This window comes from Somniosus microcephalus, chromosome 1 (genome assembly GCF_052327205.1).
Source record: "Somniosus microcephalus isolate GS21.2 chromosome 1, FLI_Smic_1.0, whole genome shotgun sequence".
In the NCBI taxonomy this organism is placed as follows: Eukaryota; Metazoa; Chordata; class Chondrichthyes; order Squaliformes; family Somniosidae; genus Somniosus; species Somniosus microcephalus.
The window spans coordinates 119,310,724-119,338,508 of record NC_140987.1 but is presented as its reverse complement, the minus strand read 5'-3'; the positions used below and the strand labels follow the sequence as shown (position 1 = coordinate 119,338,508).

At 43.0% G+C, this 27,785-nt stretch overlaps 1 long non-coding RNA gene across 1 annotated transcript in view; it reads left to right on the top strand.

Annotated features, from left to right (window-relative positions):
• Positions 1-13,753, top strand: part of LOC147124322 (uncharacterized) — a 79,975-nt gene extending 66,222 nt beyond the window's left edge. The window contains exon 4 of the long non-coding RNA XR_015078017.1: positions 13,254-13,753. This is a non-coding gene — a long non-coding RNA (uncharacterized LOC147124322). The remainder of the gene's footprint in view (positions 1-13,253) is intronic.
• The last annotated feature ends 14,032 nt before the right edge of the window (positions 13,754-27,785 follow it).

Here is a 27,785-nt window from a genome sequence, read left to right as displayed (position 1 = left end):
GTGAATGGTAGGATGAAGCTTATACTGAATGTCCCATTGTCAGATGTTACTGATTGATGGGAAACATCATGCTTTGTAGTTCAGCAGTCAACTACACTATAGACTGATCAACCTGACACCCAACCCTAAATACCAAAGAATGTCACTAGTCTTTGAAAGATCTCCCCACTGTCACTACTTACACAAGAGTAGAAAGATTCCCCAAGTGATGCTTGGGGAATCTTTCCAATGGTACTAACTGACCTGTACTCAATAAGTTGAACACACACGTACATTATTTTTTAGCTGGAAAGATTAAGAAGCAAAAAAAATTGCCTTTTGCAAAATAAGTTGTGGGCAGTAGAGAGAGAAAGAAAAGACAAAAGAAAGGTAAGTTTCTCAGGTCATCTCAAAGCGCTTTATGTACAATCAATTAATTTAAAGTTTAGTTACAGTTTCTATGTAGCAGAGTGTGGCAGTTATTTTGCACATGGTAAGGTCCTACAAACAACAAGATTAATGATCACTTAATATATGTTTGGTGGCAATGGTGGAGAGAGAAATGTTGGCAGGGCACCTTGAGAAAACAGTGGCAGAAAAATTCGGTTGATTACCGCCTCCCGTTAGCGCCCTAAGAGGGCGCTAACGGGGCACAAAGCTACGAGTGTCCGGGCGCGGCGATGTTTACGCCGCTCGTGAAATTGACCAGACATTTTGCGGCGGCGCTAAACACTACCGCCACGATCTCCTGTGCCCGTAGATCGTGACATCAGTCGAGCGTGTAGCGCCCCGGACCGGATATTGAGTGGCGCCCCCTGCCTTTCCACCTGCCGCTAGCAACGACAAGTAGAGGGGAACGTTTTGCAGTCGGGAAGGGACTGGGGAAGCGCTATTTAAAGGCGGCCTCTTCCTGCCTTTTTTTGTCGCCGATATTTTTGCACCACGCAATCAGAGAGAGACTGACTTCTGGAGCGATTCAACGCTGTGTGAAGGAGTTTTGGGTACTGAGCAGAACTTGGCAGGTTCATTTTGATTTGACCTTCCTTGCATCGATTTAGAAGAGACTATGGGGGCTGTACTCAGCTCTTTCCCTGGGCGCCTCCATTGTTCTTTCCAGCAGAATTGATGTACAGGTCTCTCCAGGCCGAGTTTCAAGGCTGCAATGAGCAGGGTGTGGCTGGAGAGCAAGATCGACCCTCCTTTAAGAACTGTCCGGCGCCAGTTTGTCTGTGTTCCATTGCTAACTGACATCACTTGAGCTTCGCCAGCGCTCTGAGGTAGTGCCTCGCTCCTCGGCATTAGCGCCTTAAGAGAGGTGTGTGTACCGCCTGATTTAGCGCTCAAATCACCTCCAGGGGTGATAGAGGCCAAGTTTGCAGTTGGAGGCGATAATTAGCGGCAGGCGCTAAACTTTGCGCCCGGCCGATAATTACGCCCCAAAAGGGGCGATACCGAATTTCTCCCCCAGTGTGCTTCAAATAGTGCCACTAAATCTTCTAAGTCTACCTCAGTAGGCAGAAGAGCCCTTGGTTAAAGATTTCATTTGAAAGCTAGCACTGTATGACAATGCAGACCTTCCTCAGTACGGCACTGAAGTATCAGCCTACATTAGGTGCTTAAATCCTGCTGACTCAGAGGCAAGTGCTACCAACTGAGAGTGGGATTTCGGAGCAGAGGGGGCAACAGATGCTGCTTTTTGTTTCCAATACTTGTAGTGCTTTGTGTTACAGGTAAATATTTAATTTAATCTACCTATAACTTAATTAGATCTAGTAATTAGTTTAAAACTAAACTATAAGCTAAGTAATTAAATACATAAACTTTAATTAATTAAATAAAACAAGGTTATATAGGAATGGCAGTGCAGGTAGTGTGCCACAAATGCAGCATGTGGGAGTTTGTGGAGAACATCACAATCCCGGACAACCTGATGATAAAGGATGACATAAGGACAGTAGTGAGAAAGGATCTTGGCTCAGAAGATCAAGAAGTAGAATCAGTATGGGTGGAGATAAGAAATAACAAGGGGCAGCTGCAAGGCATTCCGGAGGGGGAGGGTGAACAGCCAGTTGTCGTGGTGCATATAGGTACCAACGATATAGGTAAAAAATGGGATGAGGTCTTAAAAGCTGAATATAGGGAGCTAGGAGGTAAGTTTAAAAAATAGGACCTCAAAGGTAGTAATCTCAGGATTGCTACCAGTGCCACGTGCTAGTCAGAGTAGAAATAGAAGGATATTTCAGATGAATACGTGGCTAGAAAAATGGTGCAAGGGGGAGGGATTCAAATTCCTGGGACATTGGAACCGGTTCTGGGGGAGGTGGGACCAGTACAAACTGGATGGTTTGCACCTGGGCAGGACTGGGACTGATGTCCTAGGAGGGAGTGTTTGCTAGTGCTGTTGGGCAGGGTTTAAATTAAAATGGCAGGGGGTTGGGAACCTGTGCAGGGAGACAGAGGAAAGGGAAGCAAGGATAGAAGCAAAAGACAGGAAGGAGAAAAGCAAAAGTGGAAGTCAGAGAAATCAAGGGAGTAACTCAAACATGGCCGCAGTAAACAATAATTCTAAGAGTGTTAAGAAAACAAGCCTGAAGGCTTTGTGTCTTAATGCGATGAGCATTCGTAATAAGGTGGATGAATTAGCTGCGCAAATAGATGTAAACGGATATGATATAATTGGGATTACGGAGACATGGTTCCAGGGTGATCAAGGCTGGGAATTCAACATCCAGGGGTATTCAATATTCAGGAAGGACAGGCAAAAAGGTAAAGGCAGTGGGGTAGCATTGTTGGTTAAAGAGGAGATTAACACAATAGTAAGGAAGGATATTAGCTCTGATGATGTGGAATCTGTATGGGTAGAGCTGAGAAATATCAAGGGGCAGAAAACATTAGTGGGAGTTGTATACAGACCCCCAAACAGTAATGCTGAGGTTGGGGATGGCATTAAACGGGAAATTAGAGATGCGTGCAATAAGGGCACAGCAGTTATCATGGGTGACTTTAATCTACATATAGATTGATCTAACCAAATTAGTAACAATACTGTGGAAGAGGAATTCCTAGAGTGTATATGGGATGGTTTCCTGGACCAATATGTCGAGGAACCAACTAGAGATCAGGCCATCTTAGACTGGGTATTATGTAATGAGAAAGGATTAATTAGCAATCTTGTTGTGCGAGGCCCCTTGGGGAGAAGTGATCATAATATGATAGAATTCTTCATTAAGATGGAGAGTGAAGTAGTTGATTCAGAAACTTGGGTACTGAAATTAAATAAAGGAAACTACGATGGTATGAGGCACGAGTTGGCTAGGATGGATTGGGGAATGTTACTTAAACGGTTGACGGTGAATAGGCAATGGCAAACATTTAAAGATCGCATGGATGAACTACAGAATTTGTTCATCCCTGTTTGGCATAAAAATAAAACAAAAAAGGTGACTCAACATTGGCTAACAAGGGAAATTAGGGATAGCATAAGATCCAAGGAGAGGACATATAAATTGGCCAGAAAAAGCAGCAAACCTGAGGATTGGGAGCAGTTTAGTATTCAGCAAAGGAGGACAAAGGGATTAATTAAGAGGGAGAAAAGAGTATGAGAGTAAGCTTGCAGGGAACATAAAAACTGACTGACTGTAAAAGCTTCTATAGATATGTGAAGAGAAAAAGATTGGTAAAGTCAAGCATAGGTCCCTTGCAGTCAGAATCAGGGGAATTTATAATGGGGAACAAAGAAATGGCTGACCAATTAAATACATAATTTGGTTCTGTCTTCACAAAGGAGGACACAAATAACCTCCCAGAGATGTCGGGGTCTAATGAGAGGGAGGAACTGAATGAAATCAGTATTTGTAGGGAAATGGTGTTAGGGAAATTGATGGCATTGAAGGCCGATAAATCCCCAGGGCCTGATAATCTACATCCTAGGATATTTAAGGAAGTGGCCCTAGAAATAGTCGATGCATTGCTGGTCATCTTCCAAAATTCTATAGACTCTGGAACAGTTCCCATGGATTGGAGGGTGGCTAATGTAACCCCACTATTTAAAAAAGGTGGTAGAGAAAAAACAGGGAATTATAGACCGTTAAGCCTGACATCGGTAGTGGGGAAAATGCTAGAGTCCATTATAAAAGATGTACTAGCAGAGCACTTGGAAATCAGTGACAGGATCGGACAAAGTCAACATGGATTTACAAAAGGTAAATCATGCTTGACTAATCTACTGGAATTTTTTGAGCATGTAACTGGTAGAATAGATGAGGGAGAACCAGTGGATGTGGTGTATTTGGACTTTCAGAAGGCTTTCGATAAGTTCCCGCATAAGAGACTAGCGTGCAAAGTTAAAGCACATGGGATTGTGGGTAAGGTACTGACTTGGATAGAAAACTGGTTGGCAGACAGGAAGCAAAGAGTTGGAATAAACGGGTCTTTTTCCGAGTGGAAGCTAGTGACTAGTGGGGTACTACAGGGATCGGTGCTAGCACCCCAGTTATTCACAATATATATTAATGATCTAGACGAGGGAACTAGATGTAATATCTCCAAGTTTGCAGACGACACAAAGCTGGGTGGGCGTGTGTGCTGTGAGGAGGATGCAGAGAAACTCCAGTACGATTTGGACAGATTGGGCAGATGCAGTATAATGTGGATAAATGCGAGGTTATCCACTTTGGTGGCAAAAACAGGAAGGCAGATTATTATCTGAACGGTAATAGATTGGGAAAAGGGGAAGTGCAACGAGACCTGGGTGTCCTTGTGCACCAGTCGCTGAAGGTAAGCATGAGGGGAAGCAGGCGGTTAAGAAGGCAAATGGTATGTTGGCCTTCATAGCAAGAGGATTCGAGTACAGGAGCAACGTTGTCTTGCTGCAGTTGTACAGGACCTTTGTGAGACCACACCTTGAGTATTGTGTGAAGTTTTGGTTGCCTTATCTGAGGAAGGATGTTCTTGCCTTGGAGGGAGTGCAGTGAAGATTCACCAGACTGATACCCAGGATGGCAGGAATGACGTATGAAGAGAGATTGGGTCGATTAGGTTTATAGTCGCTAGAGTTTAGAAGAATGAGAGGGGATCTCATTGAAATGTATAAAATTCTAACAGGACTAGATGCAGGAAGGATGTTCCCAATGGCGGGGGAGTCCAGAACCAGGGGTCACAGTCTAAGGATAAGGGGTAAGCCATTTAGGACAGAGATGAGGAGGAATTTCTTCACCCAGAGAGTGGTGAACCTGTGGAATTCTCTACCACAGAAGACAGTTGAGGCCAATTCATTAAATATATTCAAGAAGGAGTTAGATATATTTCTTAAGGCTAAGGGGATCAAGGGATATGGGGAGAAAGCAGGGACAGGGTACTGAATTTGGATGATCAGCCATGATCTCATTGAATGGCGGAGCAGGCACGAGGGGCCGAATGGTCTACTCCTGCTCCTATCTTCTATGTAAAACACTTGTGGGAGTAGTTTATAGGCCCCCTAACAGTAGCTATATCATTGGACAGAGTATTAATCAACAAATAGTAGGAGCTTATAACAAAGGTAATGCAATAATTGTGGGGAACTTTAATCTTCATATACACTGGGCAAATCAAATTGGCAAAGGTAGTCCGAAGGACGAGTTTATGGAATGTATTCGAGACAGTTTCCTAGAACAATATGTTGTGGAATAGACCAGGAAACAGGCTATTTTATATCTTGTATTGTGTAATGAGACAGGGTTAATTAATAATCTCATGGTAACGGATCCTTTGGGGAAGAGTGATCATAATATGATAGAATTTCACATTGGGTTTGAGAGTGAAATACTTAAGTCCAAAACGAGAGTCTTTAACTTAAATAAATTGAATTACATAGGTATGAGGGGCAAGTTGGCTAAGGTAGATTTGGAAATTAGATTAAAAGGTATGACAGTAGATAAGCAGTGGGAAACATTTTAAGAAATATTACAAAATTCTCAATGGATATACATTCCATTGAGAAATAAAAACTCCACAGGGAAAAGTGATCCATCTGTGGCTAACTAAAGAAGTTAAGGATAATATTAGAATAAAAGAAGAGGCTTATAATGTTGCAAAGAAATGTAGTAAGCCTGAGATTTGGGAGAGCTTTAGAAACCAGCAAAGGATGACCAAAAAATTGATAAAAAGGGAGAAAATAGAATAGGAGAGCTTCTGCAAGTATGTAAAAAGGAAGAGAGTAGCAAAAATAAGCACTGGTCCGTTAGAGGCTGAGGCAGGAGAAATCAGAATGGGGAATAAGAAAATGGCAGAGACTTTAAACAAATATTTTGTATGTGACTTCAAGTAGAAGACACAAAAAGCATACCAAAATACTGGGGAACCAAGGAGCTAATGAGAATGAGGAACTTTAAGTAATTAATATCAGTGGAGAAAATGTTCTTGAGAAACTAATGACAAATCCCCTGGACCTGATGGCCTTACACCCTAGGGTTCTGAAAGAGGTTGCGGCAGAGATAGTGGATGTATTGGTTGTGATCTTCCAAAATTCCTTAGATTCTAGAATGGTCCCAGCGGATTGGAAGGTAGCAAATGTAACCCCACTATTTAAGAAAGGAGGGAGAGAGAAAATGGAACTACAGGCCAGTTAGCATGACATCAGTTGTCTGGAAAATGCTGGAATCCATTCTTAAGAATTGGTAACAAGGCATTTAGAAATGATTAGGCAGAGTCAGCATGGTTTTATGAAAGGGAAATCGTGTTGAGCAAATCTATTAGAGTTTTTTGAGGCTGTAACTAGCAGGGTACATAAAGGGGAATCAGTGGATGTAGTATATTTGGATTTCCAAAAGGCATTCGATAAGGTGCCACATTAACGGTTGTTACGCAAGATAAGGGTTCATGGGGTTGGGGGTGATATATTAACATGGATAGAGGTTTTGTGCTTGACAGCCCATTAATGGAAACTTTACATCAACATTGGATAAAACACCCAAGTTGCTACCCTTGTGAATCTACTTGTGTGTCATCTTTCTCTTCTGTGTGCTTCTACGAGGTGCTAGCCCTGTGGCTTCAGCAGGGTAGAGGCAGCCTGCTCACTTCCCTGCTGCCAAGGAGCTGTCGAGCACCTTGCTGCACATCAGTGGGACCATGAGGACCCACGTCTAGTTGATATCCCATCTAGAGAGGTGGTCAATGCGCCTCTGCCATCTATCTTCCACAGATAGCCATCTATTCTACATAGAGACCATGTTCTCCTGTGAATGGCACATTAACTGCTCCATGGAGGAGCCTACAGTCGCCATCGCCTGCAACATGGTGGTGCTTATGTTGGAGATGGACATTTGCAGACATTGCGCTTGCAAAACCTGTCAGAGCCCACTGCACTTCTTCCTGCACCTCCAGGACCACGCTCTTTCTGGATAGCCCCTGAGGCTCAGTGTCTGCATGCAGCTGAGCATAGCTAGGATCGTCCTGCGCCCTCCAGCGAGGTCTCTCCTGCTGTCCCTGTCTCCACCATCTGCTCTTGCTCGCTTGTGAGTTGTGAAACACCAGGTGACAACACTACTCTATTTCGCGTGGGACCCACCCAGGTGTGCGTATCTGTGCTGTTGCTGGGTGCACTTATGTCTGGTGACGATGCGCCCTCAGAGACTGGAGGCTCATCCTGAGGAGTCCTCTTCCTCCTCGACAGTTGGCGGGTGGGGGCGGAGGGTGCAGGGGAGGGCTCTTGATGGACCTGTGGGAGAGTAAAGAGATGAGTTAGATATGTCATATGAAGAATGGGTAAAGATACCATTATGCACATGATGACCATTCTGTGGCTGCTGACATCAGACCTCATATGAGTGACTGATGTATGCCATGTAGCTGTATGATATGTAATTCTGTCACCAGGTTGCTGAAATGCCCCCCTCTCTCCGTCTCCTACCTCTAGTTGCTCGGCGACTCCAGATATTTCTAAAGCAGCCACCTCTGCTGTTGTAAAGTTTGCAGATGATGGAGGGCCACCGCCGGTCCTCTCCCTCTTCGTTTGGGTTCTCTTTTCCTGCAAGGAGGGAAAGAAGGTTGAGTGATGGAATGAGTGTAAGGAATGGATGGGTTAGATCTTTAGAGGGAAACTATGATGGAGTGGGGTGCCAATGCAAGTGGCCTCCTTGTGTGTTGTTAGTTGGTATGATTGCACTAGGATAAGGGTGAGTGTGAGGGGTGGTTAGTCAGATAGAGATGTGATAATGTAGATAGAGAGAGGGATGGGTGGATGTGCAAGATATGTTGGTGTGAATAAGAATGTGCAGGAGTAGGGTTGGGAAAGCAGAATGATGTGGATGTGATGAGAGGTACAGCAGGATGAAGTTGAGTGTGGCTTTGCACTCACGTTTCCTGATCTAATGAGATCATTGAAACGTTTGTAGCACTGCATCCAGGTCCTCCTGACCACATCCTGGCTGAAAATGCATCATGGATGACCTCAGCAGACACATGCCATTTAATTGGGCAGGGCAACGCACAGGGCAGGCTTAATAGGCCCTATTGACATAAAGTCATTTTGTGTAGCGGGATGGAGCCAGCAACGGATTCGCGATCCACCATGGCCATCGTCCGACCAGACCCGTCCAGGTAGGGAAAATTCCAGCCGTGGTGATTGGGTCTAAGTCCGCTCCATTATCAGGACTTCATCCTCAAATAATGAGAAGACTTCTATCATTTTTTTGCCTGTTTTACTCATCAAAAATACCTTATTATTAAATTTTTTCATTTAATTATAGTTAAAGAAGTCCTTAAAATTTAATCACAGTGGCTAGTTGTCAGTCTTAAAAATATTATAACATGGAACAGAAAATGTGATAACAGTTTAAATAAAACATTGTGGGCTAAAAAATATGACAGACCCGAAAACGGGCACAGGGATCGCGCTGCACGATTAACCCGCACCCATTCAAAGTAATGCAGGCAGCACGCAAACTTGGTGTTGCCTGCTAATTTAAATGATAGTGGCGTGCAGCTCAGCGCTAAACGCTCTGCTGAGTGGCTGCACGCTCAGCAGGGGGCCCCAGTTTGTGTGAGGCTAGCACCAGTTAAAGCTAGAATGCTGTGCAGAGGTGCAGTTTGACGAGGCCAGGTGCTCGAAGTCATTTCAGAAGGCAGTTTCAACTGGGAAACATGCAGCAACGGCACAACAGGCCAGAGAGAGGGCTCCAAGGTTTCTCAGTCGCAGCACTGGAGGCCTTAGCACAGGAGGTGGAGAGGAGGAGCGAGGTCCTGTTTCCACAGGGGGCCAGGAAGTCATCCAGACAGACACTGCAAAGGCAGTGGGACCAGATAGCCACAGTGCCCCATGGACCGAAATGCAATGCCGGAAGCAGTTCAATGACCTCACACGAGTGGTCAAGGTCAGTGAATGCATCTTCAAATGCCATATCCCACAAACTGCACCACTAGCCTCACACACTGCTTGATTCACCACACCCCCATTACTCATCAATCACGACTCATACATCACATTCATATGCTCCATCTCACCCTCACACACTTACCACTGCTGCAAGTCTCCCACAGTTTTTACACACTGCCAACTATTCAAGCATGACAGCCACATCAACCAAACACATTGAACCACACTCACTGACACACTTCCCTCTCTCTTGCAGGACAAAGTGTTGCACAACCATAGGCAGCGGCAGCTAACCAGCGGGGAACAGGTGCGCCTCATATCCTGACTCCACTCGAGGAGATGGTGCTTGGCATAATTGGAGTGGCTGTGACCAGCGACGGCGCTAAAACCATTGAACATGATGTTATCCTCATACCTAATCCACCTTCTCACATCCCACTTCCCGGTCATCCCACAATCTCTTCTGACTTGCGAGCTGCAGTTGGTGTAAGCATGCACCTCTTGCTTTCCCTCCCCCCTTCCCTCACCACAACCCTACCCTTGTGCCTTTCTCATTTCAGAGATCCAAAAAGTCCAACCTGGCCAGGCAGTGGTGGAAGAAGAGAGTGATGATTTAGAAGAAACACCATCACCCGACCTGACACTCGCAGCCACCAGTTCAGATACTGGCACTGCGCGGATTTTAGAGGGTAGCTTAGAGGCGGGATCAGCACATGGTGAGTAACCGGGCACGAGTGGACTGCAGTCAGAGCAGGGGGAAAAGGTAGTGCAGGTGCCAGCTCCCTGGTGGCGAGGTCGCACATGAGTTCTGCTGCAGAGGACTCCGATTAGGATTTCGATGGGGAGGTCTACAGAACAAAGCTGATGGTTATGCAGAACAAAATGCTTGGTGCATTGGCAGGCCTTCCAGAAAGCCTGAATGCAATGTCAAGGAGCATGGAAGGGTCCAGCACCAACCTTGCACAGGGCTTTGTGCAGAGCTTGGAGCCCATCCTTTCCAGCATGGAAGTGGTGGGCAGATCCATTAGCGCACTTGTGGACTCAACCATCATGCAGCGAAAGATGGCCGATGTCTCAGCTTCCATTGCAGCACAAGCAGAAGCCACCCAATGTCTGCATGCTACAATGGAAGCTCAGACTGAAGTTATGTAATCTCAGCTTGCTGCCACACAAGCATAGACTGTTGCCATCATGGCTGCGGTTAGCAGTGTTGAAAGGGGCTTGCAGGGTGTCACAGCAGTCCAGCAATCTGTCGTCCAGCAAATTACTAGAATTGCTTAGGTGCCGCTCCGGGGGAATGGCAGTGGCTCCGTGAAGGACGAATCTTCTGTCCTCTCTCAGGATGATAGCATCATATTCCCACCACTACCACTTTGCCAGTGCCATTGATGTTGCCTGTCAGCCAGCCCAGACTGCTGCCACCCATGCTGAGGTGGTGCAGCCTGAAACCGGGCCTACTAGGCCCAGAGCTGCTCGAGGTCGTCTGCAAGACCATCTGCCGTCTTCTCCACTGAAAATCAGCTGCCTTCCACCAACCATACTGCAGCCACTGGGGTAGCACTGCGTATGAGCACTAGGACAGGCAAAGGCACATGGAAGACAGGCACTAAGGGAATGCACAAGGGTGATTACTTGACTTTTGAATGAAATGTTGTAATGGTTTGATTCATAAAATTGATTTGGAATGTTTGTTTTGTAGTGGCTTTTATTGTAGCATTGTGGCCAAGAGGACACGGTGATGGTCAGTAACAGAGGGGAAGGTAAGGTGTAGGTTCATTTGGTATGGGGAATTGGGGTTGCGTTCACTGGTATTGCAGTCGGATGAGTCGATCACGGACAGCCCGAGCAGAAAGGGGCTGTCTGGGTTGCCTCTTTTACTTCCTCCTCTTCCGCTTCCTCCTCCTCCCTCTTCCTCCTCCTTCTCAGCTGGTCACCATCTGCCTGGTGGCAAGGACTGTGCCTTCATGATGACGAGGTTGTGGAGTGTACAGCAGACCATGCTGAATCTTGAGATGCGCTCTGGCGAGTACTGCAGGGCTCCTCCAGAGCAGTTCAGGCAACGTAAGCGTTGTTTAAGGATCCTAATGGTTTAAGGATCCCAATGGTCTGCTCTATCAGATTCCGTGTGGCAGCATGGCTTTCATTGTATGCATGCTGCCCACATGAGCGTGGGTTGCACAACGGAGTCATGAGCCAGGTGGTCAGCGGATAGACCTTGTCGCCCAATAGCCACCCTTTGGCGAAGCCGTGTGATCGCTTCACCTGCTTCTCTCTGGCAAGAGAGAATGAAATGTATTCAGCTCTCTTTGCATACAGAGCCTCTTTCACCTCCCTTATACAGGAGTGGACAGCAAACTGGGAAATGTTACAGCTGTCGCCTGCTCCAGTTTGGAAGGAGCCCGACGCAAAAACGTTCAAGACCATGCTCACCTTTATAGCCACTGGCAATGTCGTCCTTGTCCTGGAGTGAGGCTGCAAGTTTGCCTGCAGCAGATGGCAGATTTCTGTGTGCACCTCCTTAATAAAATGGAGAATTCACACACACTGTTTGCTGCTGAAGTTGAGGAAGGAGAATTGCTCCCTGATGACCCTGTGTGGATATTGTTTCCTGCTGAGAGCCCTCTTCCCCCTCCTCTACCTGCCTCTTCTAGCAATTTATCCTGCTCTGTATTGCCTCTGCTCATTCTCCCTGTCATGTTGCGGTCAAGGGGATACAAGCTACTGCACCCATGTCTGGGAGCAACTGGTCTGAGCAGACCCCTTGCAAGTCAGTACCAAGTCCTTAAGCATGTACCACACTACTCCTTGTAGACTTTAGGCAACTTTAAAAAAAAAAAAACTGTCTAGAAAGCACCAAACACTTCTACAAACTCAGCAACAGCTAGTAGCTATCAATCAGCAACTAACTTCTAAGTAGATGATGATCCCTTTAAATAGCATTGGTGGGAGGGGTCCTTCCTGCTGCTGAACGTATGTTCAGCTGTGGGAGGTTAAGAGAGGACGTTGGCTCCAGCATTGAGGTTGAAAATGGCAACGCTGTCGTCAAATCGGTATTAGATGCTGATTGACATCATGATCTGCATACTCTCGGCGCTCGCTTCCAGTGCTGAGCTAACGCAGTCACTAAAATAGTGTCCAGCGCGGCCTGCACCAGAAGTATACACGCGCTGCTCGGTTGCCATTTCTGACCCAAAACAGCAACCGTTGTGCCCAAACAACGGGGGCTACACAATCGTATTTTTAACTCTGTGATTCACCAACCTCCACAGTCTTATTAAATTTCCCTGAAGCCACCAGCTTAATTTCCCTAACAGCACATCGTATAGTTTGAAAGATATACTATTCTTCCCCAACAATGTGCCTTAACCCTGTACCCTATAACACCAGTGTGACAATATGCCATGTTAGTTTTGTGCTGTGCACACAATTAAACTGCCCAAATTAATTTAATGTAACATCCTTACAGCCAGTTGAGAGAAGAGGTTCATTACAAGGGTCTGGGCTAGATCCAAATTCCAGAGATGAAAGCAGCATGTGCAAACACATTGTGCGACCCAGTCCTGTAGTCTCCTAATTACTAATTTGGGCAGGTAAAGCAGGCTGAGGCAGGCACTCGGTATGTAAAACTTGAGCTCTTAGCACTTTTTTAAAGGATAAGTTCGGCCGTACTTTTTTGATCCCTTTATGGAAAGAAATGGAGAAAAATTAAAATTTACCTCTGAAGTTGAATGTAGCCTTTGGATAAATTACCATATGACATAAAACCCTTAATTGAAATGGTACTGATTACCCAGATGTAGTGAGTGATCTATTTGTGACTCAGTGCCAAAAATGATCCTTTACCTTTGACCTTCAAAGGCTAGTCTAACTTCCTGTGATGTGAATACAGCCAGTTAATCGCTCTGTTCTTCATGCTTTCAAGCAGGTCTGTGCAGAACTGAAAATTGGTGTCAGAACAATCTACTGGCAACTACTACTGCGAGAACACCCTTCTATTGTAAGCCTTTACAGCTGTCAATGCGAGAAGGTCTTCATTTATTTTCCCCTCGTGAGTTTTATTTGAAGACTCTGCTTTTAGACTGCATTCTGATGTACATCATTGTCTTTGTATACATTTAAAACTAATATATAAATACAGATTCATTATAGTCATAGTTTTGAAATGTCCGACTACACAAATCAATTTTAGTAATACATTATGCAGGATGGACAGTATCCACATATTGCCACTGTTTTGTTTATAGCCCAGTACCAATTTAGAGAAGGCAGACTACTGGTGAAAATGCAAAGCTCAAATGTTCTGGATTGTTCAGTAGTACGCAAAACAAACTTACCTTATTGAATGTTGAAGTGTTTGAATATAACCTAATTTGTGCTCTGTAGCTAAAGTATTTCGTCCAATAAATTTTACATTTTACAATGTTTTACTTTGGACCTAAATTTGGTATATGATAAATGTGTTGCTGTTCTTTTTATCCGATTGCTTATACAACTTTTTGAATCCACTCTATATGTTGACTAGTTTTTGTTTTATAAATTAAAATATAGATCATAACAACATGACAGTAGATTCTGGCAAGTCCTGTAGCTGGAAAGTTGAAAGTGATGCTGGGTTGCTAAATGAATGACCTTATGCAATTGGTAGGGCTATTTTTCTGCAGGCAGGGAAAATTGGATCTTAAGCCTAGCAAAGAATGGTGGCCAGTGATTATGAATTACTGCAATATAATACAAAGAGAGGTAGCAGGAAACACTGATTTTGTTTAGATATAAGGAGTTCCAGACACACAATACTGTGTCCTTTCCATTTTTCTTCCTGATGTTTGAGCTTTATTGTTCAATACATAGAGATTCCAATGCTTTACTGAGGGTAGCCTTTGTCCCATATCCCTCAATACCTTTGGTTAACAAAAATCTATCAGTCTCAGATTTAAAATTAACAATTGACCTAGCATCAACTGCCGTTTGTGGAAGAGAGTTTCAAACTTTTACCACCACGTAAGTGTTTCCTAACTTCACTCCTGAATGACCTGACTCTAATTTTCTAGCCCTAGTCCTAGATTCCCAAATCAGCGGAAATACTTTCTCTCTCTCTACCCTATCAGTTCTCCTTAATATCTTCAAAACTTCGATCAAATCACCCCATAACCTTTTAAATTCCAGGGACTACAACCCCAGTCATGTAATCTCTCCTCGTAATTTAACACTTGGTGTCCAGGTATCATACTGGTAAGTTTATGCTGCTCTCCCTCCAAGGCCAATATATCCTTCCTAAGGTGTAGTGCCCAGAACTGCTCACAGTACTCCAGGTGTGGTCTAACCAGGGCTTTGTATAGCTGTAGCATAACTTCTACGCTCTTGTGTTTTAGTCCTCTAGATATAAAGCCCAGCATTCCATTAGCCTTGTTGATTATTTTCTGTACCTGTCCATGTCATTTTAATGATCTATGTACATGGATCCCTAAGTCTGTTAGGACCTCCAGTGTTTTTAACTTTTCACCATTTAGAAAGTACTGTGATCTATCCTTTTTAGGTCCAAAGTGGATGACATCACACTTGCCTACATTTAAATCCGTTTGCCACAGTTTTGCCCATTCACTTAATCTATTAATATTTCTTTGTAATTTTATGCTTGCAGCTACACTGCTTACTATGCCGTCTATCTTTGTGTCATTGGCAAACTTGGATATGTGGCTCTCTAAACCATCATCTAAGTCATTGATAAATATGATGAACAGTTGAGGCCCCAACACAGATCCTTGTGGGATACCACTAGTCACATCCTGACAATTAGTGTACTTGCCCATTATCCCTACTCTCTGTCTCCTGCTGCTCAGCCAATTTCCTAACCAGGTCAATAATTTGTCTTCAATTCCATGAGCTTCAACTTTAGCTAAGTTGAATGGCTTGTTTCAGCATCAGTGGCCCGGATTTTGTGGTTAGTGGTGAAGGAACGGCGCTTGCCGTTCACCTCGCTGACAGCTGGCCACAAACTTTTTGCAGGCATTAGAGCGCAGACTTGCTCTAATCCAGTGTCTGATCCAGCGTGGCACCCTCTACAGGGCATCTGTGAGCAGGACAAGAAACAGCGAGGCTCTTCAACCAATCAGATTGAAGAATCCTCAGACAAGCAGGGCAGGATTTTCATTGGGCCGTGGAGGCGGGATTGGAAGCGTGTGGGGGGTTAAAATCTCGAAATCGGGGGGCACGATCCCATCCCGCCCCCCAACCCGCCTCCATGCTAGGTTCAAGGAGGTGGATACCCGACCTGTGCTGGTACCCGTCTCCCCGAGGCGGGAAGGTGATTAGTGCCAATTAACTGCCTGTTAACAGGTAGTTAACAGGCAGTTTTTAGCCTAATCCCTATTTTTATTCCTGAAGTGTGGGATTCCTGACAGCTCCAAATCATGCCAAGTTAGCGAGGCGGGCCGAAGGGCTTGGAGGGTTCGAGATGTCCGGTGTTCAGGTGAGTGATGGGTGCATGAGTGCAGAGGTAAGTGTGTTTGGTGTGTGTAAAGTGTTTAAAGAAGTTTTACTTACCTTTACAGCCTTCCTTCCTTCAGGTCTCTGGAGTCCCTCATCTGACCAGCACAGAAAGCAGAATGGCCGTGAGCTGTCAAAAGTTGCAGCTTTCTGTTCTGGAGAGATCTCTAAATCAGCCTGAGAGGAAGGAATTAACTTGGAGTACAGATTGTCAGTGTTTGACAGATTCAAAGAGCTGTCAAACGCTGATATTTCATCTGTCAAAAGCTCTTGACAGATGAAATATCATTCTTTGATGTCACATGCTGCTGAGTGGCCCTTAATTGGCCTGCTGAGCCCGCTGGACGAGCTCAGCAAGTCAATCAAGTGAAAATCGCGTGGGTTGGCCACAACTCGATGGAGGCGGGACTACAACCCCGAAAGTTGTAGTCCCGCCTCCATCATGCCTCCAGTATCAAAATCCAGCCTGCAGAGTCTAAACCAGGAAGTATAAAGCAGGAAGTATAAATCAGATTTAAATCATGTACAGAAAGCAAACTAAAGATTGGGATATACAGATGGGATTAACAAAGACAGATAAAAGAGACAGAAAAGGTTTAAAAAAAATTGATTAACAAAAAACCTCCAACTCTAATTATCTTTGGAGGGAATGAGATTCCGCACTTTTAAAGTTGTTTGGCAGTAATTATCACTTATCACGGCATTAAAATCATACTTACTCCTGAATACACCAGCCCTAACTTTTCCTGCTGTCTTTAGTGCGGAACTAGTGGGCAAATACCCGAAGTCCACGCCATCACATTCATTTCAGTGCCGCATCTATCGATAAGGATTGCAAAAGCGCATCCTGTGGAGGAGCATAAGAATTAGGAGCAGGAGTAGGCCATAGGCCCTTCAAGCCTGCTCCACCATTCACTAAGATCATGGCTGATCTTCGACCTCAACTCCACTTTGCCGCCTGATCCCCATATCCCTTGATTCCCCTAGATCCCAAAAATCAATCTATCTCAGTCTTGAATATACTCAATGACTCAGCATCCACAGCCCTTTCAGGTAGAGAATTCCAAAGATTCACAACCCTCTGATTAAAGAAATTCCTCCTCATTTCAGTCTTAAATGGCCGACCCCTTATACTAGTTCTAGACTCCAGCTGGGGAAACAACCTCTCAGCATCTACCCTGTCACTCCCCCTCAGAATCTTGTATGTTTCAATGAACTCCAGAGAGTATAGGCCCAATCTACTGAATCTCTCCTCATAGGACAACCCTCTCATCCCAGGGATCAATCTAGTGAACCTTCATTGCACCGCCTCTAAGGCATGTATATAATTTCTCAGATAAGGAGACCAAACCTGTGCATAGTACTCCAGGTGTGGTCTCACCAAAGCCCTGTACAATTGTAGTAAGACTTCCTTAATCCTGTACTCCAACCCTCTTGCAGTAAAGGCCAACATGCCATTTGCCTTCCCAATTGCTTGCCGTACCTGCACGCTAGCTTTCTGTGTTTCCTGTACGCGGACACCTAAATCTCTCTGAACATTAACAATGAATAATTTCTCACCATTTAAAAATCTGTTTTTCTATTCTTCCTACCTCACATTTCCCCACTTTATACTCCATTTGCCACCTTATTGCCCACTCACTTAACCTGTCTATATCCCTTTGCAGGTTCTTTGTGTCCTCCTCGCAGCTTACTTTCCAACCTAGCTTTGTATTGTCAGCAAATTTGGATACATTGCACTCGGTCCTTTCATCTAAGTCATTAATATAGCATGTAAATAGCTGAGGCCCAAGCACTGATCCTTACTGCACCCCACTAGTTACAGCCTGCCAACCTGAAAATGATCCGTTTATCCCTACTTTCTGTTTTCTGTTCGTTAACCAATCCTTTATCCATGCAAATATATTACCCCCAATCCCATGAGCCCTTATCTTGCGTAGCAACCTTTTATGTGGCACCTTATCGAATGCCTTTTGGAAATCCAAATATACTACATCCACTGGTTCCCTTTTATCTACCCGACTAGTTACATCCTCAAAATTTTTTTATAAATTTGTTAAACATAATTTCCCTTTCATGAAACCATGTTGACTCTGCCTCTAAATGCCCTGTTACCACTTCCTTAATAATGGATTCCAGCACTTTTCCCGATGACTGATGTCAGGCTAACTGGCCTGTAGTTCCCTGTTTTCTCTCTCCCTTCTTTCTTGAATAGCAGTGTTACATTTGCTACCTTCCAATCCACTGGGACCATTCTAGAATCTAGGGAATTTTGGAAGATCACAACCAATGCCACCACTATCTCTGCAGCCACCTCTTTTAGAACCCTGCAATGTAGGCCATCAGGTTATTAGCGGGTAACCTGATGGCCATCAGCAGGTTATCTCTGACAGCAACTTATGGATTTGCGCGTTTAACTGTGCATGTGTGGATGCCAGAAGTTGCTGTCCGATTTACCCCGTTATAATGGTGAGTGCTATTAGCCTCACCCTCATTCTTAAACACAATGGGCCGGATTTTGCGAGTGTTGTGAGTGATTGGAATTTCCAAAGACTTGATACTCAGTGCTACACTTGTACTACATCTGTAGTGTTGGTGTAAAGTGGTTTTAGTTCACACTAATGCTAAAGCTGTAGTGTAAATCAGGATTGGGGCCTGACTTGCCTCCGAAGCACAGTGATGCTCTGCTTCTCTCCAATGTCTGGATCGGTCCTGACTCCAGATTTACACTACAGTTTCTTATCTTTGAAGCAACACTACAGTTAGAGTGTAAATGTTGCTTAAGAGTTTCATTATATTTGTAATGAATGCTATGTTGAATTGCTGTGAATGGGTAACTTTTTAACATAAAATTATAGGGCAGCATAACAACAAAAAGGACAATGTATTGAAACACCATCTCAAAAAATGCTTGTACATTCCTTAGGCTTGAAGTTTTGGGAGAGTGACCTACATGCCCTGCTCTCTCATGGTTAGATGGCTTCAGTTTATTCAGTCTCTGGTTGGTGGCCCTAGAATTGGAAACCACATGCACATGCATGACAAGGTTGTCTCATTTTGATAATTGCATGTGTGAGAAGTATTGGCACTGTGATGTCCTTAGTGTCTAATGTTAAATGTGCTGAATCCAACTCAGCACATTTATTTGTCAGGATCAGTAACTCTGAGAACCGGTGACAAATATGAAGATTGAGCAAAAACGGCATCATTGTTGCCGTGAGACTAACCAAACCAGGTATTTTTTACCTCCTTCAGTATCCCTAAGTGGAAGCTGTATATCAGTGGCACGAACACAATGTAAAAATGCCTAAAGTGTCACATAAAAGGGAGATGCAGGTTTGATATTTCCACCATGCTGTTTCTGATTTCAGCTGTGCAATGGGCAGAGAAAGTCATCTGGTGAATTGCTGCTTGGCTGCTCCTGCACAGCGGTGGGCCAAAGTACACAATTGCAGAAGCCTTGGAAGTAGGTGATCCAACTCATCTTGTCTTCCACAGTTGATGTGTGGATTCTGATCCTGTAAGGAGAGAGAAATAAAACTTTAATAAAGAGGTTGTACACTAACAAAAAAATACCAGCAATAATCTGATAGAAGGTTGGTGGTTGTTTGGAAATGTTCATGATCATTCAGATTAGAATATTATCACACTAGTAATGTTTCAAATATTAGCACACAAGTAATGTTTTAAAAAGCTTTATAGTTACAATTAGATTTCTCACGGTGTTGCTCACAGTAAGTCAGATGATACATTATTTTATAATGACAGGCACATCATGCCATTTAATGCACAAGGTATTATTCTGCAGCTAAATTAGTGCTGTATTTAAATATACCTGTCCCTTTAAGACCAAAAAGACTCATTGCTATAAATAAATGCGGCCTGAGGTCACTAGGAATTTAATCGATGTTTGCCCGGAGCTTTTCCAGTTAGAATGTACACATCTGTTTCAGACAGCAGTTCAGAAGCATCCAACATTTTAAAATTGTTTTGCATCTGTAAGGTTGACATCTGCTTGTCCAACATAAAGTCTTTGATGAATCACAGTTTCCTCAAGCTCAACATCAGAAAGGCCAAAGCCACATACTCAGGCTGAACAGAACAATTTGTAATCTTGGCACTCTCTTTGACCTTGAGCTGAGCTTTAAACTCTATATCATACCCATCGCTAAAATTGTTTCCTTGCACCTTCACAACATTACCTGCCTCCACATCTACTTCAGCCCCTATGCTGCTGAAACGTTTTTACATGGTTTTATTATCTCCAGATTCAACTACTACAATGGTTTCTTTGTTGGCTTCCCATCCTCCATGAATTCCAACTTGCCCAAAACTCTGCTGCACATATCCTCTCCTGCTAGCCCATTAGCTCCCCCCCCCCCCCCCCCACCATCATTGGTGACCTACAATGGCTCCTTGTCTCAAGAATTAAATTCAAAATCCTTATCCACATCTTTAAATCCCTCCATGCCCTTGTACCACTCTATCTCTGCAATCTCCTCCAGCTAGGGTTGTCAACTCTGGTTGAATGTGTTTCTGGATGTTTGATCATGTGACATTTGATATTTGCCTGAAGTTGCCAAAGTTTTTGCATTTACCTTATAAAAGTTGAGTCCCTTGTGGTTGAGTGTCTTTGCACGCGCTCAACATTGCTTTTAGAAAAAAATACAAGTATATATATATAATTTTATTATGTGGAGAGATTAGAGAAGCTAAGATTGTACTCTTTAGAGCAGAGAAGGTTAAGGGGAGGTTTAATAGAGTTCAGAATTATGAGGACTTTTGAGAGAGTACATAGGGAGAAACTGGCCGGAATTTTCTTTACCTTGGCGGATCCGGTGCGGGCAGTGGACATATCGAGTCCCGACCCCGCTGTTGGCTCCATCCCGCTATTGAAAATTAACTTACCTTAATGGGGCTTATTAAGCCAGCCCAGCGCATTACCCGGCCCGATGAGGTGGAGCAGGTCTGGTGACGACATTCATGACGTGTTTTCAGCCGGGATCTTTAAAGGGACCACGGCCACATTACATTTGAAGTTTCATCTAACATAGTGCTGTCAGTGCACTACAGCATTGAAATGCTGCAAACAATGACTGTACAGAGGCAGAGGGCTGCTGCAAGGTTCTCTGATGACTCCACCGATATGCTTATGGAGGGAGTCAGAGCACGCAAGGAGGTCCTCTTCTCTTCCAATGGGTGGAAGAGACCTCCCCAAGACACCAAGACAGCCTGGCTGCAGATTGCAGAGGAGGTCACAAGCAGGGATGTGGTCAGGAGGACCTGGGTGCAGTGCCACAAACGTTTCAATTATCTCATTAGATCAGGAAATGTTAGTACAAAGCCACACTCACCTTCATCCTGCTGTGCCTCTCATCACATCCCCATCACTCTGCCTTCCCTACCCCTGCACATCTTTATTCACACCAACATACCTTGCACCTCCACCCATCCCTCTCTATCTACATTATCACATCACTGTCTCACTAGCCATCCCTCACACTCACCCTCATCCTAGTGCAATCATACCAACTAACAACACACAAACCATTTGGGTGTTTTATCCAATGTTTCTGTTAACGTGGTGTCAAACATAAAAATCTTTATTTTGAACACTTTCCTGTCTTGGACAGATTTGTGTGCACCTTTGGAAGTGGCTTAGTGAGTTGCAGTGAATGGTGAGACATAACGGTACCCCCGCACTGGTGATGAGTGTGAAAGGAATGGTTTGGTCATTGCAGGGATGCTTTATGGTGTTGATGTGGGGTGGTGTCAACCTCCGCCTAAAGTTAAGTAAATCTGGCCATGATGAGGCGATCCCTGGCCTCCCGGGCAGCAATGTGGTCAGGTGCCCTCTGTCCTGTGCAGCATCAGGTGATTGTGGAGAATGCTGGTGTGCCTGGTGCTGCTGGTGTTGGGGCTCATTGTGGTCTGATTCTGAGGACCAAGGTGAGAGAGTATAAATGGCACCCATGCTGATGGAATAGATGGCAGGTGAAGTACAGATGACAGAAGCATTCTGTCAATGGTGAGAGAGTTCTTCCAGTGAGGTGACACTGGATGGAGACTTTGCTGGAAACACTTGCAGCCTGCAGAATCTGTGCTGGACATGGACTGAGCAACAGCTTCTGCCTGAGGAAAGTGATCATCTGTCAGGTGGGAGCTTTCACTGTGCATTTCATGCTGTCAAGTAATCAACTGGAGCAATGGCCATGGAACTCCACCTCAGGTTGACAGACGTGGTTCCCGAGCTGCGTGAATCCCGTGGCCATGCAGGGAAATTTAAAAAGTAAATGTAAAAAGGCTCTTAAGTGCCTATAAACTACATGATAATCATCTCAATTGGGTCCCCCGCCACTGACACAGGCCTGGGGGAAAGGTGCGTGGGAGCGAGGTGACAGCGGGTTCTTGACCCGCGGTCAAAAATAACAACTTTCCCACCCGACCCGCCATCTTAAATCTGTTTTAATCGTCTCTACCCTAAGGAGAACAATCCCAGCTTCTCTAGTCTCTCCACATAAACTGAAGTCCCTCATCCCTAGTATCTTTCTGATAAATCTCTGCACCCTCTCTAAGGCCTTGACACCCTTCCTACAGTGTGGTGCCCAGAATTGGACACAATACTCCACCTGAGGCCTAATAAGTGATTTATGAAGGTTTAGCATTACTTCCTTACTTTTGTGCTCTATGTCTCTATTTATAAAGCTAAGGATCCTGTATTTTTTTAACAGCTTTTTCAACTTGTCCTGCCACCTTTTGTCCTGTGAAGTTTCCTTTTTACCTAATGCTATGGTAACCCTACTTTGCTTTTCTTTCTACTCAATATCATTTGATTAAAATGTTTCACTTCCAGATTAGGATCTTCATTCTAGTGGAGGCCTAGAATCCAAAACTTTACTTGCTGCCACAAGGGCGAGAGCCTCAACAAATAAAATTCCTACCAAGAAATTCAAAAAATAAAGAGCAACCCTAAAAAATATATTGACAGATTAGGAGCTAAGACAATGTAGTCTGGAATAGATTTGGGGTGTAGCTGCCCAATAAATTTCTTGTGGCTCAGCAATTGTAATTAAGGTATAATGCTGCATTAAAGAAAAGTTTCATTATAGATGTAGACATAATATCAGTGATACTATTTGGACTCAATAACATGAATTTTTTTTTAGAAAACCGTTACTTTTTGGATTGCAATAAAATAAAGTTGAAATGTACTGTTATTTCTGTTCCAAAACTGCCATTTTAAGATGGTGAGAGGGCGTGGATCCGTTGTGCTCAAATTTGCAGAAAGTCATGTCCGTTTAGTACAATTGATTCATTGTCTGAAGCGGTTGGCTGAATCTGACTTTAGATTGCTTTGCTGTAAGTTGAAAGAGCAGTAAATGGAAATTAGTTATTTGAAGGTTTTCTACAATATATTTTTATGGGAGTATGAATTTTTTGGATTTGTAAACCTTTGAAACAGAGAATATAAGTTTTAAATCAACTTTTTTTGTAAGCTTGAAATGTTTTCTGAACTTCAAATTTATGCCTTAAATCTTAATCTTTGAAATAATTCAAAAAACAGGTTTCTTTTCTAGTTTAAAATGTGAGTCCAAGATGTAATTGCAATTATAATAAATTACTTATTTGTACAATTATTCTTACCTATAGTAATATTTTTAGCAGAATATTATTAACTGTAAGCATTTGTTTTGTGAATGTCTCTTCCCAGAATTAAACACTTTACAGATTGAATTGCATGTTCATTTCCTATGTATCATTTTGTATCATTTCCTAACCAATGATGGCTAACCAAAATTTATTTTCCATGAAGATGCAACAATGTGAATATATATATCTTTTGTACATTAAAATAATTTGGAATAATATTTCATGTGTAAATATTGATATTTCAGTAAATGTAATAATTAGTTTATTTCTGTGTTTAAAAATAAGTTCAAGGCAATAAATACTGTTGGTTTAATTGACATACATGTATATGCTTGTTAATGTGCAGGAAGACATTAGTGCATTGTGAGGTAGTTTTGTAGACCTTTTCCAAAAACATACAATATGATTTAAAGTACAAGGTTTCCAAAAGCATGAAACTTTTTATAACAATAGTTTTCCTTTGTTCATGCATAATACACTTGGCGGGGGGAAAGATTGAGAATACCTGCAAATCTCCTTTCATGTTGTGGCTGAGTGGGTTCCTGGCATACTGATTTGTGACATGAGATAAAAATCACATTGCCAGGGATTACCACATAGTCACTGCCTTGACTACTGTTGTGGAAATCACAGTAAGTGTATGAAACATGAGCTAACAACTGATGGGTCCTAAAGGTGGTTGTTTGCAAACAAAGGAAGAAGTGTATCTTCATCAAAATGTCTGCCTACGGATTAATCCATCCATCGACTGTGACCTTTCTGGCGAGGTGCAGAGCTTAGCTGATTGGTGAACAGTGATCATTTTTGCTTTGTTCACAGTGGCTAAGTTCTGCACCTGAAGAGAGGGAATGATGACCAGGGCTATAGAAATTTGTGGAATACATCAGTGAAATCAGCGGTGAATTATTATGAAATAGATCAAACACTTTGTCCTGATAATGTCATAAGCATAACTATTTCAATTAATGTGGACTTATTTATAAAAACAGACAGGTAATACAGACCCTTTAAATTTTTTCTCCTTTGTTTTTCTGCAGATTTTCTCCCCACCCCTCCTGAAAGGGGAAGAGAGAAACCTGTGGGAAGGTGCTTGTCACCCACCTCTATCGCTAACATGGTCATTCTCCATGTGTGAATATTGATAATGAGACCATAATGGTGGCAGCAATACCAAGCCCATGTCTATTAAATCCCCACACATGTATACTTCCAGGAAGTACCACTGAATAATGATCAGGAGTGGGAATTCTGGCCCCTCTTGATGATGGGTCTGCTGATGGAAGGTTGGATCTAAGTCAACTCTTCATGGCAGATTTGGAAATCCAAGACCTGATCCAGGCAGATTTGCAATACTCCAGGTCACTATTACTGATTGATCAGCCTGGCTTATTAATCGAAGCTGGAAGAGCTGACCCATTACTGGGATTGTGTTTTGTGGTAATCAGCTCCAGGTAACTGTACAAGCCAATACTCAAACAGGTAAGGTAGTGGCTGGACTAACAACGATAAGCTTACAAGTGCTCTGTGTTGGTAATCTACGTGGCTTTAGCTAGTTACATTTTAGCAATACCCCTGTGTACATTTGGGGTTTCTTTAGCCTTGGCTATTGCCAACTGACACTTACTCAACTTACCTAATCCCAGAGAGTTGATGTTCCTATGGGGAGAAAGTGCCAGGCAAACAGTGTGGATTACTTAGGAGTTTAGTTTGAACCACAGACTCATAGTTTGTAACACAAAAGGCCATTTGACCAGTCTTGTCTATACCAATTAATTCCTAGAGTAATTCAAAATTAATCCCATCACTCTGTTCTCTCCCCACAATCCTGTTCAAATGTTTATCTACTCTTCCCTTAAAAGATGCAGTAATTGTTGCCTCAGCTACTACTCATCACATGCTTTCTGAAAATCCATGTACACTACATCGTCACGTCTTCAAAAAAAAAAATTTGTCATACATGAATTACCTTTAACAATGCATGCTCAATTATCCTATGCATCTCTAATTTGATCTTAAATTCTGGATTCTAAAAGTTTTCCCATAATGGATGTTAAACTAACTGGCCTGTAGTTACCTGGTATATCCTTCTCACCCTTCTTGAACAGAGTTTGGAGACATTTAAGCATGGTGATGAGGTTCTGTGTATATCAGACACCTGGCTGACCAAAACAAAATTAACTGCAAGCAAATTAGAACATAGGTGTCAGCCATGGCTCAATTGTAGCACTTTCTCTTCGGAGTCTGAGCGAACCTCGGATGATAAGACTACAATCAGATCTAGATGTAATGGGGAAATAGGCCCGCAGATAGCATTTAATATAGGTAAAGATAATGTCATGCACGTGGATGGGGCTAATACCAAGCATGTGTATACCTTGCAGGGTTCCGAAATAAAGACTGTTGAAAAGACCACGGTATTATAGTACATGAATTTCTAAAGGTTATTGGCCAGTGCCGTGAGGCTATAGCGAAAGCAAATAGCGCATTGGGCTGTATCCAATATAAAATGAAAAACACTATAATGTCCTTGTATAAGACCTTGATTAGGCCTCATCTAGAATACTGTGTCCAGTTTTGCACCTTCATTTGGTGGGAGATATAGCGGCCTTGGAAAAAGTTCAGAGGAGTGCCACTAGCTAGTTTACTAATCCTTAGTTATCACAATAGACTTAGAGAGCTGGGTCTTTTTACTCCAGGGAGATTTGGTTCAGGTCTTTATAATAATGAAGGGATGAGACTCTGTGGATAGACTATTTGAATTAGATAGGGTAGGGAGAACCAGGTGACATGCGTATAAGATACCTAATCATAGAACTAGATTAGATATCAAGAGGTTTTTCTTTTCCCAGAGGTTTATCAACCTCTGGAACAAGTTGCTGACTTGTGTAGTTAGTGCGGATTCACTACAGAAGGAAGCTGGACAAGTTCCTAGCTGAAACTGATATCACTGCATACAGACGTTAGGTGGGATGTTGGGTGATGTGCCTTATGGTCACTGTAGTCTCCTGGAATTTTTTTGATCATCTTTGGGGTTGGAGAGGAATTTTTCTCAGAATTGACCTGTGGTTTTATTCCTTTTTTTTGTCCCTCTCGAGATTACATGGCTGCTGTTGGGTGGGAGTATTGATGGTCATAATGCTTAATTGCAGCATGACCGTATGGGATGGGCTTGAATGTTCAGCTGGTCTTTTCCTGCCCGTTATTTCCGTATGTTGACAATGCTGTACATAACAAGTTGACAGTATAACCTGAATTTACATCTGGATCTGTTAAAAATATTTGTGTGTGTCACACACTGGTTTCTGATATAAAATATAACGTAAATAGAGTGCTATTTAATTCAAATTATTTATATTATTTGCCTGGAGAGGTTCCTATGTTACACTACACAGTGAATGAAAGCAAATTAGTACTGATCTGTGGTTTATTGGGAAATCTTGTATTTAAAAAAATTAGGTAAAATGATTAAAAGAAATGCATATGAATCCGTTTCAGTGTTTTGGTTTAAAGTATGCAATTTGCAGTTAACTGTCTTGGCTAGTGACAAAAATGCAGAGGCAAAGAAATAGTTTGCATTTTAATTAACATAATATTGTCTTGATTATATTTGTAAATTGCAACAAGAAATTTTACAAGATAATTTGAGAATCCAATTTGTCTATATCAGGTGATTTCTACAGTAAATTCTCCACAAGAAAATAGCTTGCCAGCAAAAATTTTTCTTGTACATCTTACAAATAATGTGCTTTTTTCCCCCCATTGTCTGTACTATTTTTTATAAAAGGGTGAGGAAATTTAAATTGTTCTTTGGAGTAACTTTTTCTTAGGCTACTGTTGTAATGCTACTTTTGCATCAATGCAAAGTGATTCTTGTGTGTATTGACTCAAGTGGAAGATATAATATGGGATTCAGGTCCTGATTTGACTCCTGAACCCATGAAAGCCAAGGAGGCTGCTTTGCACCAGTTTAATTCCAGTCAGGTGTGAAACCAAGTTTTAGAAATTCTCAGGCTTGTAAACTCATTGGGTTTCCTAGGTACTTTACAACCAGCATTGAGTCTTTTGATGTTGGGAGAAGCTAGACACTGCCTTATCCATTCTCCTAATATTAAAAACAAAAGCTGCCAGGGGAAGGAGATATGTGCATGTCTGTAAGCACATATACATGGAGCTCTCCCCAAAGGGCAGAGTCATAGCCTGCGGTATAACTCGTAAGCAATATAACTGCAACTTTACAGTTGCACGTTGTACACACATTGGTATCAACATAAATTTGAAAAAAATTAAGAGCAGTTGGTTTGTTCAGTTTTGTAGTGTGGGT